Source organism: Octopus bimaculoides, chromosome 3 (assembly GCF_046866305.1).
Source record: "Octopus bimaculoides isolate indiv1 chromosome 3, ASM4686630v1, whole genome shotgun sequence".
In the NCBI taxonomy this organism is placed as follows: domain Eukaryota; kingdom Metazoa; phylum Mollusca; class Cephalopoda; order Octopoda; family Octopodidae; genus Octopus; species Octopus bimaculoides.
This window is the reverse complement of record NC_142930.1, coordinates 161,750,109-161,770,680: the sequence shown is the minus strand read 5'-3', so window position 1 is coordinate 161,770,680 and position 20,572 is coordinate 161,750,109. Positions and strand designations below refer to the sequence as shown.

The window sequence follows — 20,572 nt, the reverse complement described above, 5'->3', positions numbered from 1 at the left end:
CACACACACACACACACACACACTTATATAACAAAAATTAAGCTGGAGAAAAAATTCGGAATGGTCAATATTATAAACTTAGACAACCAATACAAAACTGCACTAAATATCATACCAGATACGTTCTTAATTTACTGAAGCTACTTTCGCTTCGTGTGAAAGCAAACATAGTGGAATCTTCGAATGACAAGGGGAGATAATCACAGTCAAGAAACAATTCTTTGGAAATGATATTATATTGCCGAAAAGAGAAAAAAATAACTGCTGACAACGATAACAGTGACATTAACATTAGCCAAACCAAAGATAGTTCTACTTCAAAAGCGTCCCCCACGGTTTTTATATAAATGTTAACGGTGATGATAATAGATGTTAATAGTGGTTTCAAATTTTGGTGCACGACCAGTTATGTCGAGGGAAGGAGGAAGTCGATTACATCAACGCCAGTGACCAAATGATACTAATTTTATCGGCCACGTAATGATGAAAAGGCAAAGTTGACCTTGCCGGAATTTGAACTCAGAACGTACATTCGAATGAAATGCCATTAACCATTCTGTCCGGTGAGCTAACGATTTTATCAACTCGCTGCCTAATGCAGATGATAATATTGACACAATTCATATTGATATGTTGACGAATAGTAGTCTTGGGTGTAGTAATGATATGAATAATACCTGTCACGTTTACTTCCGTACACCTCCGGTGATAAGTAATTTCAGAAACAGATTTCAATACCCTCGTAACAATTCCTGCCTAACTAAAAACATTTGTAGATATGAAATCCACAGTAATATAACAACGTATACCTATATTGGTTCCATTGCAAATAGATTCAAGAGAAGATTATGTAATAATGTTTATACATTTGGGAGACGTAATAAAGGTAAATATAAATACAAGCCAGTCGCTGAAAAATATCGAGAATTGAAAGATAATGCTCCATATTACCTAGAACATAGTCAAGCATGTTTTGCCTCCTATAAATGATAGGTGTGCGTATAAACTTCGCTGCACTGAATTATTGGAAAAATGTTTTATTGAGATCCTTAAAAAACCTAATTATGTTAAAAATACATTTATGTGGTTTAAACAGCTTAGCTAAAATTTTCTTGCCATTTTCGGTGCTCAAATCTTTTAGCTTCTAAATACCTGTCTAAATGTATACTCTACAGCTTTATTTAGGTATATCTCTTCTTACTGTAACATGTACTTACTCTATATATACTATGTATTCACATACATCTATATATGATATATGTACACACACACACACACACACACACACACACACACACGCACACAAACAAACACACACACAAACACACACACAATATGTATATGCGTAATATATACAGATATTTACAGTTCTATATTTAAGAGATGAGGAATTATGTACATTATTTACATTATTTACAATTGACGGATATTTGTCCTCATCTTGTTTGTTGTTAACACAACGTTTCGGCTGATATTCCCTCCAGCCTTCATCAGGTGTCTTGGGGAAATTTTTCGAACACGGGTTCGAAATTTCGAAACGATGTTCGAAATTTCCCCAAGACACCTGATGAAGACCGGAGGGTATATCAGCCGAAACGTTGTTAACAACAAACAAGATGAGGACAAATATCCGTCAATTGTAAATAATGTATACAGATATTTGTTTACTTTTATGCACTGAATTCTTATATATACGGTGTTCTAACAAGGTATCCATGTTTAGTTGGATATAAAGATAACCTTTTGGTATTAATACTGCTTCCGTCGCTAATAATTAATTCTTAATAAGCCTGCTGGGTATTTGCGATATCAGCGTCTAAAAAGATGCTGAAATTATATATATATCGTGGCAGCGGTATTTGACTGTTATATGGTCACCCGGTGCTTCTCACTTCAGAGTGCCAATAGAACAAAATTTGACGGCTAGTAAATTAGTCAGTTGCTTAATTGACATACGAAGCGAAGATATTTCAGTTATTTGAATAAACTGCTTTAAAATCATTGATTTATTATTTCTTTATTGCCCACAAGGGGCTAAACATAGAGGGGGCAAAGAGGGGAAGACAAAGGGATTAAGTCGATTACATCGATCCCAGTGCGTAACTGGTACTTAATTTATCGACCTCGAAAGGATGAAAGGCACAGTCGACCTCGGCCGAATTTGAACTCAGAACGTAACGGCATACAAAATACCGCTAAGCATTTCGCCCGGCATGCTAACGTTTCTTATTTCTTTATTTCCCACAAGGGGCTAAACATAGAGGGGACAAACAAGGGCAGACAGAGGGATTAAGTCGATTACATCGACCCCAGTGCGTAAGTAGTACTTAATTTATCGACCCCGAAAGGATGAAAGGCAAAGTCGACCTCAGCGAAATTTGAACTCAGAACGTAACAGCAGACGAAATACCGCAAAGCCTTTCGCCTGGCGCACTAACGTTTCTGTCAAGCTCGCCGCCTTAAAATCATTTATTTATGTAATAACAATTCACGGTTAATACACTTGGTTGTAACTTCACAACTGTTCTTTTCTCATATCAGTTTTCCAAAAGGTTATCACATTGTTTCTCCGTACAAATTAACTTACAACGTATATTATGTTTAAAACAACTCTCCACCAACGTATGTCGCTCCCCATAACTTTCTCATTTGAATCCTCCTTTTTCACACAATTCCTTGGCCTTTCTGGATTTTAACTGTATACTGTTAGTTATAACATGTTATTGACAGAAAATTGCATTTATCCAATGGTAATCGTTTCAGTTATCCTAATTCATTTAAAATTTTAAATGAATTTCGTCAATGAATTTAAGAACAATAAGAGGTTGTTGTAATTTACATTGTCAATGAATATATAATAAGCAATTATGAGATACTAATTGACAGTCATATAATTGATTTTCTTCTCTTCTCCACTACTTGCTGTTTTCACTTTGCCCGAACAGCCTGTTCCACACCTTCCCCGCCACACACCTTTAAGGTCATTACCTCCCATCTCCCGCACACACGCACACGCACACTGACACACAACGTCTCATTTAAGAGTGCCAATAGAACGAAATTTGACGGCTAGTAAATTAGTTGCTTAATTGATGTATGAAGCGAGGATATTTCAATTATTTAAATAAGCTGCCTCTAGTGAGGAATACCCATAATAAGTGATACCGCACATATAAGTCTCTGTAGTGGATTTTCTTTCTTTTCTTTTTATTGTCATATTGAAATTAAATAATTTAAATAAACAATGATGTTTTGTTCAATTGCTCGAAATTCAGTGGTTCGTTCACAACATACAAATGTAGTCTTAGCAGGGAAAGGGGATGCATATTAGTGGATTAAACTATACTACGCAAAATGTGTATAACAAAGGCGAAACAATATTAACATGGTAGAGCTCACTATTCTGTGTAGAATTAGTCAAGTAGAAAATGATTTTTCTCCTCACTAAAGCTGTATATTTAACTAATTAAAATGTATAAGTTAGTGAAAAGAAAATCATATTTGTAGGTTGTTTACTCACTTTTTCTTTATAGTAGAATTTATCTCACTAAACGTGGTTGATTCAACTATTTAAAATGTCTTGGACTCGTACAACACTTTACCAACCTTCTAATTTACTAGTCATCATATTTTCCATGTAGGGATGCATTCAGCCTCAAGTAATTAAAAATGAAATGATTCCATCAAACAAATATAAGTGATCACAGATTTCGTATCGTATGATATATTTGTTATGATAAGTAAGGATTTTGCATAGCAAAGAAGAAAAAACTCATCTTTCGAAATATGACCCAGTGAGCTGTCAAGTGGCAATGCGAATTTCAGCAGCTTCATTGTCTTTTCTGTTTAGAGTTATCGGTTCTCATATCTGAAATCACTTTGTTGCATTATTCCGCGCATTGACGAAAATTTACCACGAATGAACAGCTACAATGTATTCGTATATACTTGAAATCTTAAGCAGCGTTACATTTATCATTCAGACACTCTCTAAATGGAACCGAAGTTGGATCGTATCTACGTAGTCGTCGGGAAGTCTTTCGACATTGCCGCAGAGTAAGAACAAAATTTAGAATAGAATAAATCATTGTTTTATATACGTGAAATTTTATCCTTAGCTGCAATATTTTAAGTAAAAAATCTTCTTTGTATTGTTTTTTATGCGCCCTTTTAAAGCCTAACCAGGCTCATGGGACCGGTTTCCCGGTTTCTATGCCGTATGTGTTTCCCCAGCCGGACGGGACGCCAGTCCATCGCAGCTTTACTCAATAAGCAAGAAGAAAGGGTGAGAGAAAGTTGGGGCGAAAGAGTACAGCAGGGGTCTCCACCACGCCCTGCCGGAGCCTCGTAGAGCTTTAGGTGTTTTTGCTCAATATACACACATAACGCCCGGTCTGGGAATCGAAACCGGGATCCTCCGACCGCGAGTCCGCTGGCCTAACCAATGGACCATTGCGCCTCCACTGTTTTGTACTTTACCAGATGTAATAATTTATCCTGAACTTTTCCAGATTTATAATCTTAAGAATATTATTTCCCTTGCTCGCATTTTCCCATGCAATATACAATATCTGTACACCACTTCAAACACAGTCTCCCTCTCTCCACACACACACACACACACACACACACACACACACACACACACACACACACTCACACACACACTTATGTGTATACATGCTCATGCACAGATACACCCACACATAATTTTCAGCAGTTGATTTTCTTTTGTTTTCTTTTTATAGTCATATTGAAAATAAGAAAATCATGTCTTGTTCAACTACTCGAAATTCGGTGGTTCACTGACAATATGCAACACTAGCCTTAACAGGGAAAGAGAGAGCACATTAACAAATTAGGCTATATTTTGCAAGATATGTAAGTGGAAACAAAATTATATTTGCAGGATTTTTCTCATACCTCTTCTTTGTAGAATTAGTCTCACCAAAAGTCGTTGGTTTAACTAATTAAAACGTCTTGAATTCGTACATCACTTCCACAACTTTCCGATTTACTAGTCTTCAAATTTTCTACATAGAGATGTGACCAATATCAAGTAAATACTTTTATAAAAATGAATTAATTCCATTAAACAAATATAATTGCATGAAGATTTCATCTTACATTATATATTTCATATTCTAATTACGAATTTTACATTGAAAGAAGAAATAACACATATTCCGAAATGCAACTCTATGCGATCTTAAGTACCAATGCGAATTTCAACAGGCTGTTACTCCTTTCAGTTTAACTTTATTGCTTGTGATATCTAAAAATATTTTCTTGGTTTTATTCCTTGCGAATTTTCCCAGTCCTCGAATGTTCACAATCTTCCAGGGATTTGATATCCTTGCGGGTAATGCCAGCGACATCTTCTAATCAGACACCGTATTAAATAATGCGTAGTTGTTTCGAATCGATAGCGATATCTGCAGTAACTTTCACAATTCACTTGCGTAAGTGCTAAAATTAGACAAGAACAAGTGTTTTAAAGCCATTGTTTTATATATGTAAAAGTCACCTCAACATTCTAGGTTGTAATTTCAGAACTGCTCTTTTGTCGTATCTGTTTTTCGAAACGTCATCACACTGTCTCTACCACACAGATTAACCTTCGACAAATGTTTGAACAACTCTACCAATGCATGCCGTTTCCCACAACTTCCTCACTTGAATCCTTCATTTCTCTCACACATTATTGATTACTTTTTTTTCTGCATTCGAACAGCATTCTTTTAGTTATAACACGTTACTGACAGAAAATTGTACTTATCCAATGATTATAATTTCAATTATTTTAATATATTACAAAATGAAAATGGATTTCATCAATGTATTTAAGAACAGTGAATGGTTGTTGTAAATTGTATAGTCAATGAATATATATTAAACAATTGTGAGATGTTAATTGACAGTCATATAATTGGCTGACTTTTCTTCTCTCGCACTCCTGCCCTGTTACTTCCGCTTTGAGTGAGTACTCTGTTTCACACCTTCCCTGTCACAAACCCTTAAGATAATTAACACACACACACACACACACATTCCCACACACAGACACATTCATACGCACACACATTCATGCACACAAACATTCACTCACACACACACACACACACACACACACACACACACAAGCGCTTTGACCGCCTTGACCTCTGTCTTTCATCTTTTTGTTTTCATCACTCTTCTGTCTAACATATTTTCTTACTCTGCGCCAGATTTCCTCTTTCTCCGTGTGATTCAACACCATCTCTTCCAAGTCATAGAATCAAACTTCGGCTAATTTTTGTAACTCATCTTTTCGTGCAAACTTCGCAATCTTCACAACCTTTCGATTTTCAGGACTTTATCATCTCAAATCCATGTTTCTTCTATTCTCCTCTCCACATTTTTTTCAGCTTCCTCACACTCGTACTCGATCGCAACTCTTCCCTTTCACGCATTTCGAACGAACACTTAACGATTATACACACACACACACACACGCACACACACACACACACACGCACACACACAAACCAGCACTCCATACCCTCAATAACCAGCATACTCATAGTTCCGTATTTCTACGCACACACACACACACATGTGCGCGCAAGCGCAGCACACACGCACACGCACACGCACACGCACACGCACAAATATCACGCAATTACACTCACACACACACCACTCACGTTTATGCAATCTCAAATCACGGATGCATTCCTATATGCAGACACGTGCAACTGTTCCCTTTTTTTTTTATCAACCTAGACCCACATTCTTAACTGGCTCATTATCCACTCACCTGGATCCCCCCCCTCTCTCTCTCTCTCTCTCTCTCTCTCTCTCTCTCTCTCCCTTTGCTAAGACATTTCCTCTTTCATAGTTTCATTTTATACTGTTCTTCCAATGAAGAACTAGCGGCCGAAATGTTACGATTCTCTTTCCCTTCCATTTGATTTTTCAAAGTTTTACAATATTTGTCAATCTTCTCTCGTCTTTGCTCTCTTCGTTTTGTATTCGCTCATTATACCCATGCTTTCATAATGTTCACACACACGCGCATGCGTGCATGATGCTAATGTTATTTTGGCAGTGATGTTGAATATTCTTTTTTGTGGAAGGATTCCAACCACCCCGCAAGTGACTGAAGGTCTCGTTGTTATAAAGTAAAAAAAACTGAACGATTGGCAGTTCAGGTTGCTAGCGGTTCGCTATTAGCCGTGATTGTGAGTGTTGAGTCTCGTGCATTAGTAATACCAGTGCATCGTGTATATACCTCTTCTCCCTGCTTCGTTATATTATATATCCAATACAAGGGTATAGAAATTTGCCACATAATACAATTAATATAACGCTCACGACTGTCTTGGAAGGAATAAAGTTTGAGTTGCTAGAGACGATTCTAATAATCAAGACCTGTCATGTCTATTTCTCTCGTGATTGATCTCTAAGGGCTTCGATTTTTTTTTGTTTTGTTGTGTTTGTAGGTGTATACAATTTCCTACTGTGAGTTTTCTTTTCTTTTTATGGTCATATTGAAATTAAATATGTACTTGAACAACGATGTTTTGTTCAGTCACACGAAATTCGGTGGTCTGCTGATAATATAGAAATTAGCAAGGAAAGAGAATGCACATAAGTGGATTAGACTGCACTGTGCAAATTATGAATAACAAGGCCGAAACAAAATTTAAATTGTAGAATTCGCTATGGATTTTCTCCTCACTAAAACCTTTTATTTAACTAATTAAAACCTCCTTTACTACTGTAGGTACAAGGCCCGAAATTTTGGGAAAGGGGACCAGTCGATTAGATCGACCCCAGTACGTAACTGATACTTAATTTATCAACCCCAAAGGGTGAAAGGTAAATTTGACCTCACCGGAATTTGAACTCAGAACGTAATAAGCAGACGAAATACCGCTAAGCATTCCGCCCGGCGTGCTAACGTTTCTTATTTCTTTATTTCCCACAAGGGGCTACACACAGAGGGGACAAACAAGGACAGACAAACGGATTAAGTAGATTATATCGACCCCAGTGCGTAACTGGTACTTAATTTATCGACCCATGAAAGGATGAAAGGCAAAGTCGACCTCGGCGGAATTTGAACTCAGAACGTAAAGACAGATGAAATACCGCTAAGCATTTCGCCCGGCGTGCTAACGTTTCTGGCAGCTTGCCACCTTCTAGTGCCAATCATTTAAAATATCGTGGCTTCATACACCAATTAAGCAACTGACTAATTTACTAGTCCTCAAATTTTCCAAGTAGGGATGTATCCAACATTTATAAAAAGGAAATAATTACATCAAACAATTATATGTTAACAAAGACATAATATTATGCGTATATTATATATTTGACACTATAATCACGAAAATAACCCATCTCCCGAAATACGATCCAATGATCTGTTTAATGTTAATACGAATTTCGGCAGCTTCTTTCCATTTTCAGTTTTCAATTATTGCAATTAATATCTAAAATCATTTCCTTGCTTTAGTTCGTACAATGGAACAAATTTACAACCATTATCTGCCATACACTTGAAAATATCAATCGAATTTGCATGTTGTTGTCGGCACAAGAATTTACAGGTTGCAACTCTATCACCTAAAATCAGAAAATAATTTTACTTTAAGAACGTTATATATCATGTACAAATCAGAAACATCACAGTAGCTTCTACTTTTGTCATATCTGTTTTCCAAAAACGTCACCACACTGGTTCGGCCGTACAGATCAACTTTCAACGTACATTATGTCTAAAACATGTCAATGCTTGTCTTTTCCCACAACTTTCTCACCTGAGTCCTCTATTTCCCTCACGCTTCCATCATTGCTATTTCTGCATAATTTTAATTTTGTCGCATGATTGACAGAAAATTGCATTAATGATTTTTATTGCTTTAACTTTTCTAATTTATTTTAAAATTTGAATACTTGCCATCAAAGAATTTAAGAACAATGTTTGGCTGCTGCAATTTATATTGCCAAATCGATATATGATACACCATTGTACAGTATTTTCCGTCATATAATTGACTGGAGGTGTGATTCATGTCAATGTTGGATGCGTGGAATGTCAATCCGCTGATCGATAGCGATCAATAAATTTCAGAAGCTTCAACATTTTATGTACCTTATTTCTTTGACCTCATAACTGACGTGTTTGTTTGTTATCAGAAAGTGTTTTAAATTAATTTAACCACAGAACAAGAAGCGACATCCTTCATATAGTAGACCGACTCAGGCTGGTTAACGCAATGAAAAGTTCTCTAGTTTGAATCTGTTATAGCGGAATCGTTTGAGATGGAAGGAAAGATCCAACTGAGAGGAAATTTGTTTTCAAGAAACTTTACAAATAGATGAACTCTTAATGATGTAGGGCTTCCGATTCCATTGGATCTGCTTGAAGGTAGGAAAACCTTCAGATGGTTCACATTAATGAAGATAATGCACTGTTAATCTAAAAGGTTACTCTTACAAAGAAACATTGTCTTAGAGTGTAGTATATCATTCTTAGTAATGGGTATTGAGTCGATATGGCTGAATGGTTTATGGCATAGAAGCTGTTCTTACAATAAGAGAAACAGGTATCGGTTAAATTCATAAAGCATGTCCCCTGTTGCCATTTCTATGTAAATAGTCTCAGAGACTCTGGAAATACTCGAAGTACAGAAAAATATTCTTTTCTACTCTAGACACAAAGCCCGAAATGTTTGGGGAGGGGCCCGTCGATTAGATCGATCACAGTACTCCACTGGTACTTGATTTGGTGCATACGCTAAAGTGTTGTCGGTCACAAATCTTGTAATGGGAATGGTAGAATTCTACCAAAAGTTCGTTTTAGATAATTATAAACAACTTAATATAATATTTTAATTTCAAATATAGTCCTTACTATTAAATAATAAGCACCATTAGAATGTGATGAAGCGTATTTTAAAGAACATATATATAGACCTCTTACCAACAATCCCGGATGTAATCATAAAAAGGTTCAGCATGACAAGACAGAATGTAGAATTCATTTTCGACCTGTAAAATTATAATATACATATAAGCATAGATGCAAACATATATGCATACATACACACATACATATACAGGGTCCGATGGTTAAATTGTCGCCATTTTATATTTTTGATTTTACGCATGCACAATGTTTCTTTTGGATTTTTGTCAGCTACACCCTATAGTAGGGTCAGTTGGGCACCGTCTGTGAAAGCACACAGCACTATGACGCAATTCACTCTGCCAGAAATTTGGAAACAACATGCTGTACTGCTTGCCATTCGCCCCGGAAACTCCAATACAAACATTTCAGAGTGTTTGGGTATCAGTATGAGGTAATGTACCGAGAGTGATAAAAATCAAACATCCAGTCAATATCATTGCATTTGAAGTGATCACTAGTGATTGCGACGTTACGCTTCCATTCATCTTCCCACACAGCCTCACGCTCAACACAGAGGCCTACATCAAGTGCCTGGAGGAGGTAGTGTTGCTCTGTGTCAAGAGGATGGCTGCTGAAAGATTCTATGTCTGGTAACAGGACTCTGTACCATGCCACACAAGCAGGAGAACCCAGTCATGAATGTCAGACAATTTATGCGACCACATTCACCCCTAACATCTGGCCACCCAAGTTTTCAGACTGCAACCCCCTTGATTATTATATGTGGGGCGCAGTTGAGCAAGAGACCAACAAAACTCCATGTAACACCAGAGATGAACTGAAGGCAAAGATTGTGGCAGCATTCACCAACTTAAACAAGGAGACCGTCCAGTAGAGTTGCAGGAGATTCTGAAGTCGTCTGGAGGTTGTGGTAGAAACCAATGGCGATTTTATTAAATAAATTTCCTCCTTAAAATTTCAAGATATTTTTATGCAATTTTAGTAAACATATCTGTTAAAACGAGATGTCAGTGTAATTTTCAATTTTGCGTAATTTAGACAACAGTTTATTCACTGCACCCTGTATATGTGACAGATATAAGGCGGTGCTCCAGTATGGCCGCAGTCAAATGAGTGAAACAAAAATATATGTCCATATATATATATATATATATATATATATATATACATATATATATATATATATATATATATATATATATATATATATATATATATATATATCGTCAGTAGATTATATATCAAAAAAAAAAAAAAGCACAAGCTAAACGCAGGAGTAGTAATGTATTTATATCTCTATTTATAGGACGTTAATCATATGGTCGGTCATAGAATTGCCTCAATGGTAAAATTGTAAAAATTGCAAATAATAAAACGTGAAAATCAGACTAAATTGGAATTTGATTGATTAATATATTCTTCTATACACAATGATACAAACTCGGATACACACACACACGAATGTTTGTATCTATGTACCTATGTATATATATATATGCATATAAGATCTTATTAGTATATGTTACATATATATATATATATATATATATATATATATATATATATATATATAGTATGTGTTACATATATCTTACATAATATCGAGATCAGTTGGATTGGAATACTGTATATTAGAACATTTTTCATGTAATCTGTGTTTATGTTAGATAAGTTTACATATGATTAAGAGATAATTTATGATCATACTTCCATCAACAGTACTGTAGTATACGAACAACAAATGTTGATACGACAATTCTACATTACAGCTAATTACTTAATCATGAATAACATTAACAACGATTAAAAGTTCACAATTTTATCTCTTAAAATATCTGAGACGTTCTCCTGGTAAATAGATTAACGACCACATCTCAACTTTTTCACTTCCTATCTAAGGATATTAAATACTTTGGAAGTTACTAATCGTTTACAAAGCACGCGCAGCCGTAACTTGCAATATGTCTAAACACACACCTTATGTACAGTAGATGTTACACGTAAACAATTTAGATTACATCATCAAAACAAACATCTAAACATGGTGACGTGCTGCTGTCGCTGCCACTACTACTAGTACTACTACTACTGCTGCCGCTGCTGCTGCTGCTGCTGCTGCTGCCGCCGCTACTGTCCCTTTGTTATACCTTCTTTTCAGTCATATATAAATTAGTTTCTGAATTAAGCTTAATAGCGGGAAATTTGAAGGTGAGCGTATCTCGATACTAGCCACTTCCGCATTTGATTGGTATTATATTCCATCGCTGGCGAGAAGGCGAAGACAAGCTCGTCGACAAATGGAATCAGGAAGCAAAAGTCTCAAGAAATACAGCAAAGAATTGCGTCCTAGGGTTGCTGGCGCCCCAGGCAAGCTGAACGTCGGCGTGTACAAGCTGACGGTCGTGGAAATTTCTTTGTTTTGTCACGCCCTCCTTAGCGTCCCCTAGCACATGGCGTCCCGGACAACTGCCCGAGTTGACAGTACTAAAAATATGCAGTTAGGTTCTTCTACAGAAGTCCTAATACATCCCGCTGACACAAAACAATTCATACCAACACGGTTATCAGTACTTGATAACCAGAAATGACTGACAAAAGTAACTTTAATTTTCTACGTTATTTCATTTTTGTCAACTGTTCAATTGTTCAATGGGCTGATTGAGTGAACCTGTCAATAACAAACCTACAATGACCACTAGAAACAGCTGTGGGTAAAATCTACTATAAAGAAGAAATATGCAATGACCATTTTTTTTTATTCCTGTTTTTATAAAATCAGTATAACTCTCAACTTTGTAATTAAAAGCTATACCGACCACCGAACTGGACAGCACTGCATAATACCAAAGATACCGTCTTCTTCATCACATATAGAACCCAGTACTGCAACAGCTTGGGTTTTAGAGGACCACAGCTGTTTAACATCCTGTCAAGGAACCTACGAGATCTAGGAGTTGGAGATGTGGAAGCGTTCAAAAGGAACTCGGACAAATTTCTATCTGAAGTCACAGATGAGCACACATCGCGGCAGGAGTCATAAAGAACAACTGCGTTCAACTCGCTTCTCCACCAAAACCAGTACCGAAAGGAGAACACAAAACACTGAAAAGCTGTGCTCCAGCATGGTCCCCAGCCTCTAGCTGAAACCAACAAAAGAATAAAAGAAACGAATAAAATCTGTTATCAATAATAGCAAGGTTTCACTTTCCATGAATGCAATGAAGTGTGACACGTTAGAAAACTGGTACCAAATAGAAGATTGACATGTCTTTATGCATAAGATAGATCTTACTCCATAATCCCACCACAAGCAAGAATCACTCTCCCATAAGTGATGTCTTCATAATTGGTCACAATTTACATCTGAATTAACAAATTATGGTCTATTCAAACCTAATTTCTCTTTCTTTTGTGTGTCTGGTGTCTCCTAATTTCATTTTCTGAACTCACTTCTTCCAACCTATCTATACACACAAACACGCATGTATATATTTAGATATGCACGTACACACACACACACACACACACACACACACACACACACACACACACACACACACACACACACGCACACAAACACACAAACACACACACACACACACACACACACACACACACACACACACACACACATGTCCCCACACACAAATTATGGAGTGGCAGCAGCGCTAACCAGTGATGTGTATAAATACAAAGATATTACCAGTTTAAATGTGCCTGGGGCCTATTCAAACTCGTAAGAAATCTATTCATTGTGTTTTATCATGTAGAAAATTACCCTCTGTAGACAAATGGTGTAAATACACTTAAAATCAGCCCGCAGCGTCACATAGACTGTGAAGTGCAAGCAGTTAAGCGTGGGTATCTCCTCTTCAGTCGCAGTAACTGGACAATGTGCGCTGCGAGATGGTAAGATAAATTGTCTTTTATGATATTCCCGTCATCTTATAATGAATGGTAGCGCTAATCGGCGGTTTACCATAAACGAATTACGTGGTTCGAATGTGCCCCAAGCATATTTGAACTCGTCTTAACCTTTAATACATAGTCGTCTAATTTCGATTTATATTCCATAGAGTACGTACGATTAAGAGTTAATTAAGGACTTTGTTTCCATCATCAGATCTAGGATAAACAAACTGCGTTGATATACAAACAAATATTAATAAAACGATTTTACAACACAGTTATATATTTACTATTTAATGATATGCGTTATTTAAACCTTCACAGGCATTGCAAACATATGTCATAATATACGAGAAGATTTCAGGGCAAATGTACGGGCAACCGGATGAAATAATTTAGGTATCCCAAGTTCAGTAAATAGCTTGGAATATATTAACGTTTCACAAAGTATATGAAGCCATGGCTGTTACTATTAGGCTAGCACAAATATCTTGTATACTGTAGCTGTTGCATCTAAACACTTCAGACCGAATCATCAAAGCAAAACAGCTGCATAACCGTCAGTGATTGTTGACTCAGAGACGCGCATTTGCTGCTGACGCCGCCGTCACCACAATCACCAGCACTACTACTACTACTACTACAACAAGAACCAGAGATAATAATGTGGGCGAATTTTTTGAGTGAAGCTTATAAGACTACCTTCGGCATGGTCATTTTATTTATTATTATTTAATCTATTTTTGCCAAATAAACATACACAGTATATACATACATACACACACACACACACACACACACACACACACACACACACACACACACATATGTATATATATATATATATATATATATATATATGTGTATATATATATATATATATATATATATATATATATATATATATATATATATATTCATTACTTTTTATTAGTTTATTAATTATTTTTATTATTTTGACGCCTATCCATTGCGTGGAAATCTTTCGTCACACATCTCGTATATATATATATATATATATATATGATATGTATATATATATATATGTATATATATATATATATATATATATATATATATATATATATATATATATATATATATATATATATATATATATATATATATATATATATATATATATATATACAGGGGCTGGACAAAATAATGGAAACATCTAGCATCATAGCTTCATAATTTTGAAATATCTATAAAAGCGTCAAATTTTGTTTATTTCTACGGATTTCATTTATTATTAATGTTGCTTAATATGTTTTGCTAAAATTGTTATTTCTTTTCTAATATCATTAGAAAAAGGTAATTAAAATTTATTAAAATGACAGATCTATCGGACTTTCAATGAGGTCAAATAGTCAGTGCTGATATGGCAGGCGCTAGCGTAACGAAAACTGCTGAAATGTTTGGTGCATCAAGACGTACTGTCTCGAAAGTAATGACAATCTTTAAGAAAGAAAGAAAAACCTCCTCGTCTGGAAGAAAAACCAAGACTTTCAGATAAGAATCGTCGGACTCTTACGCGAATTGTTAGAAAGGATCACAAAAGTACAGCTCCTAAAATTACTGCAAAGCTTAATGACCACCTCGAGAACCAGTTTCCACAAAAACTGTTCGCCGGGAGCAGCACAAAACCGGATTTCACAGGAGGGCTGCAATCAGAAAACCACTACTTTCAAAAACAAACGTTGCAAATCGTTTAGATTTGAGTAAAAACCTACAGAAATTTTCCCTAGAGCAGTGGAAGAATGTTATTTTTTCGGGCGAGTCATTCTTTACCTTATTTCCGACCACCGGCCAAGTATACGTGTGGAGACAGCCAAAAGAAGCATTTTACTCAGACTGCTTTGTTGCAACTGTTAAATTTGTAGGAGGATCTGTGATGATTTGGAGTTGGGGCTATATCTTCGAAATCCGCAGGCCCAATGGTTTACTGAATGGCATGATGAACATTATAGTAAAATTGAACATCTTATCTGGCCACCACAATCCCCAGATCTCAATACTATTGAATATTTATGGTGCATTTTAGAAAAACAAGGAGTCGATATCCTCCACCATAATCACTTCAAGAACTGAAGAATAGACAAAAGTTCCTTTGGAAGCAATTCAAACTTTGTCCGAGTCCATGCCTTGTAGAATTCAAGCTGTAATTACTGCCAAAGGCGGTCCTAGCCCATATTAAAATAAATTTGTTTGAAATTTAAAGGTGTTTCCATTACTTTCTCCAACCCATGTATATATATGTATATATATCTATATATATATATATATATATATATATATATATATATATATATACCGTCCAACATGAGGCAATACGTCACATCACGACTATGTTATGCAGCAATAACGGGAGTGGATATTACAATGTTATTAATAGTAAGATAAGTATAATACACCTCTGAGATTACAGAAACAGCCAAGCAAGTCATAGGAACAGTGAAACTTACCTTGTAAATGTTTCTACGTATAATCTGCAATAGGTAGCTGTGCTCTTATATAAGAATCATACTTCAAGCTGTTCCAAGTATAAGACAGTCTGATTAGGTTATCATTTCTTGATTTCAATGGACGTGTTTGTATCGTCATTAGAAATAGCAGTTATTGAAAATATACATGTGTTGCTCATTTTCTCACGTTTATGGGCAAGATACAGTGTCGTTTTCAATTGTGAGGATACAATATCTTCGGAAGCTTTTCAAGGGTGACTATACAAAAACATAACAAATACACACACACACGCATACACACGCGCATGCACACACACACACACACACACACACACACACACACAGACAAACACACACACACATATTTTATTGTGTGTGTGGAGAGTCATTCTGTTTTTATGCCTTATTAATTAACACACTCACGGTTTGATTTCCACTCATTTACTTATTTATTTTACTAAAATTTTCGTTGATTCCTTCCGTTATCGGAGCTGCGTTCTTTTTGTTTGTTTGTGCGCATGGGTGTGCGTTAGCGAGCATGTGTATACACATATGTATGCATGAATGTACGTATATATGTATGTGAGAACGTATGCATATGTGTTTATGCATATATAGGTATGCGTGTGTGTGCGTTTGTATGTATTCTGCATATTTATGTTTGTGTGTGTATTTGTGTGTACCTCTGTCTCCTTGTGCGTGCGTGTTTGGATGTACCTATGAGTATGGATTTGTGTGACTGTGTATGTGCGTCTGTTATATATGGATGTATGTTTCCATATGTGTCCTTGTGTGTGTGTGTGTGTGTGTGTGTGTGTGTGTGTGTGTGTGTGAAATATGCGTGTGTGCATGTGGTCATACGTTTCAGTCATTTCTGTATGTATGTGTATATATGTGTGCTTGTCTGTCTGTATAACCTATGTACTTATCTATCTACTTGTCTGTCTGTTTACTTACATATCCATTTACCTACTTATATATATATATATATATATATATATATATATATATATATATATATATATATATATATGTATGTATGTATGTATGTATGTATATATATATATGTATGTATGTATGTATGTGTATATATATATATATGTATGTATATATATATATATATATATATATGTATGTATGTATGTATGTATGTATATATATATATGTATGTATGTATGTATGTGTATATATATATATATGTATGTATATATATATATATATATATATATATATATATATATATATATATATTTCATGACTCACAAAAGCTGCCGTTCATCGCTATTTAAACGAAACTATTTTCTCTTTAGTGGAATCCGTACCAAACAATCGATCATTACAGAATAAGCTCTCATCACCAATATCACTGTCAGATGTGTGATGGAATCCAACGTAAACAATCAGTTTCTTCCATAGTCTCGAACATTTCTGATTCTCTGAGAATATTTACATAGAGATGACCACTAGAGATTTGCTTTATTACTTCACATGAATCTAACGAACATCAATGTCTCTTATTTTAAGAACAGATTCTCTTTCATACACCGTTGCCACCATATCTATCTGTTATGATTCAAGCTACTACTATCTAACACCTTTGGATGATCTCTACTCAACCGCTACACAACTGCTACTCGACTGCTGCTCAACACCCTACCACGGCCAGACTACCTCTATTTATATGTCTTGGGAGGTCCTACTTCTTCGCCTGGGGGAGTCGACACAACACTATCCAATATCATAATTGATGTAATATAATTTATAAAAATGCTCCATTATTTTCATTAGTACAAACTTCCAGTACGATCTCTCATCTTTCAAATATTTCTAAATTGCTGTCATCACTATAATATCTCATTGCGTCAGTCCTTGCATTAAACTATTTGCTCAATATTTCCATATTAGAACAGCTACCCTATACGACACACTCTCTTATGTCTTCTCAGGAACATCAAAATTCGGAATGTCATTATTGAGATCCCTAGCCTTTGTACATGTACATTTTAAAGCACATCTCATCTAGTTGTGTAAATTAAATTCAAATAAAACAAACTTTTTTATGGAAAGAAAATATGCAAATTCTGAATAGGCTTTTCTAACATATGGTTTTAAAAATTTTGAAACCAGGTCACCAATTTTGGGGAAGGGCAAAGGTTGATTAATTCAATCCCGATACTCACATGGCACTTATTTTATCGACCTCGAGAGGATGAAAGGCATTGTCAGCCTCGGCGGAATTGCATCTCAGAAGCCAAAAGGGTTTTCTAATATATTGATTACTGTATCAGAAGGTCGACATTATATACATCAGACTGATGTATATAATGTGCATTATTTATCGAGTCGTAAATGTCTCTCAGTTGTATGTTATCTATAGATATTTTATGACTATATTACTGCAACAAATCGTTTGTTAATTGCTTCAAGAAATTCATGTAACTTGTAAAATAAATTAGAACAATTATATTTCATGAAGATTAGACTAACTAATATTGTGTCATCCATAATAATAAAAATAAAATTATGGAGTTCAAACAACAAATAGGTGTGAATAATTGGTCAGCGACATGCGTAGATATTTAGGAAATTAATGAGAGATTTGCGCTGACAGCAAACAGTTGTAAATGGAGACCACGTTGAAAGCTGATTTGTATACTGTAGAAAATATAAATCAAGTTCAAAAGAAGAGATCAAGGAAATGAATGTGGCTGCCTTGATATGATAAGTACGATGTATCTTTGCCTTGATTTTTAAATATCATACTGCGGAATTAAGACAACGTTTATTCTTTTGTAATTTTAGGCGTTAAGGTGAAATATCGACATTATTGCATGGAAATACATCATCAAAATGGAAACCCTTGTGATTTCACCGAATTTTTAAAGTGTCTTTATGATCATTGTCAATAAATTATATTCGATGTTTGTATACAATTCATTGAATAAAATCAATAAACAATGTGTGATACCGTAGGCAACAATTTAAAAGAAAATCTAGATATAGACCACTGACAGGACAGAAGAACTTGTCTCTCTCATGTCAGGTAGGTTTCAACATCTGTCCTATATAAAAATCATGCTTATAATGTCGAATACAGTAATATGAATTATTTGTTGATTTGTAATTGTTTGGTTTCGTTTCATTTCCATAAAATATTATTAACTGACAGAGAACACTTCTTTTTGTGGAATATTTGTCGAACAACAAAGCTGGTAGTTATATAATTGATATATTAAGTAATATGTTTAGCTAATAAAATTTAATTCCATGACAAAATTCATATTCTACAGGATTAATTCTCTCCAGTATAGTTCACTATAATCATGAGAAATATCTTTGAAATTTCTATTCTGTTTCGTGTTTTGTTTTGCTACACTTCATCTGCTAGTGGTAGTTTAAACTGTTGATGTTCACCACCAACATACTTGCACAATTTATGAGTCTGAGAAAAGCTAGAAACCGTTATGATTACGTATTGTTTTATTATGCTTAGCAACATGATTGCACTGGACGTTTTTCAGCTCTTGTGTCTTTGTTTATGTAGATTAATTCTTAAAAATAATCAATCATATTGTTTTCATAAACCAAAATATAATGAATTTCTAACGTACGTTAAACATAGAGATAAATGATATCATATCGTCATGTAAAGGCCTAGTGCAATCTTTCTCTTCCATTTATTTATAAGCCGATGAAACAAAATTTCGCATAGCAGAACGGTTACAGGCATAACGGTTGTTCACAAAAGGTAATATTTTTTTCACCTGGATCACTTGGATCGACAAGGCTCTTTGATGCCGATCCGGCTCCGCTGGCCTCAGCATTTGCTCCTTTCCTCTCGTACTCTCGCTATTTCCCTCCACATTGTTCCAAATATCTTTCTTAAATCATCTTCCCACCTAATTGGCGGTTCTTCCAGTGGTCTCTTCCATACTCACAGCTACCAATTGGCAACTGCACGGGTCCACCGATTATCTGTGAACCTTGAGACACGACCGGCCTATTGTAGCTTTGTGTGGTGGTATTCTGCAACGACGTCCTTAACTCCAGTTCTATCCCTGATCTTGTTCTGGATGTGATTTCTTAGTGAGATTAACATCGACTTTTTCAAGACTCTCTGCGCCGTAAGCAGATATTCTTCTTCTCCCGTTGTCAAGGCCCAAGTTTCACATGCATAAAAGCTATTCACAGCGTCTCTCGACATCGTCATACGAGGCCCGCAACGAAGGCATAAGGAACTGCAACGAAGGCATAAGGTACTGCAACGAAGGCA

The 20,572-nt window shown here is 35.5% G+C and overlaps 1 long non-coding RNA gene across 1 annotated transcript in view; it reads right to left on the bottom strand.

Moving 5' to 3' along the window:
• Positions 1-8,340: 8,340 nt before the first annotated feature.
• LOC128247390 (uncharacterized) overlaps positions 8,341-20,572 on the bottom strand; it is a 13,418-nt gene continuing 1,186 nt past the window's right edge. The window contains exons 2-4 of the long non-coding RNA XR_008263769.1: positions 16,300-16,367; positions 9,974-10,041; positions 8,341-8,613 (exon numbers count right to left, since the gene is read on the bottom strand). This is a non-coding gene — a long non-coding RNA (uncharacterized LOC128247390). The remainder of the gene's footprint in view (positions 8,614-9,973; positions 10,042-16,299; positions 16,368-20,572) is intronic.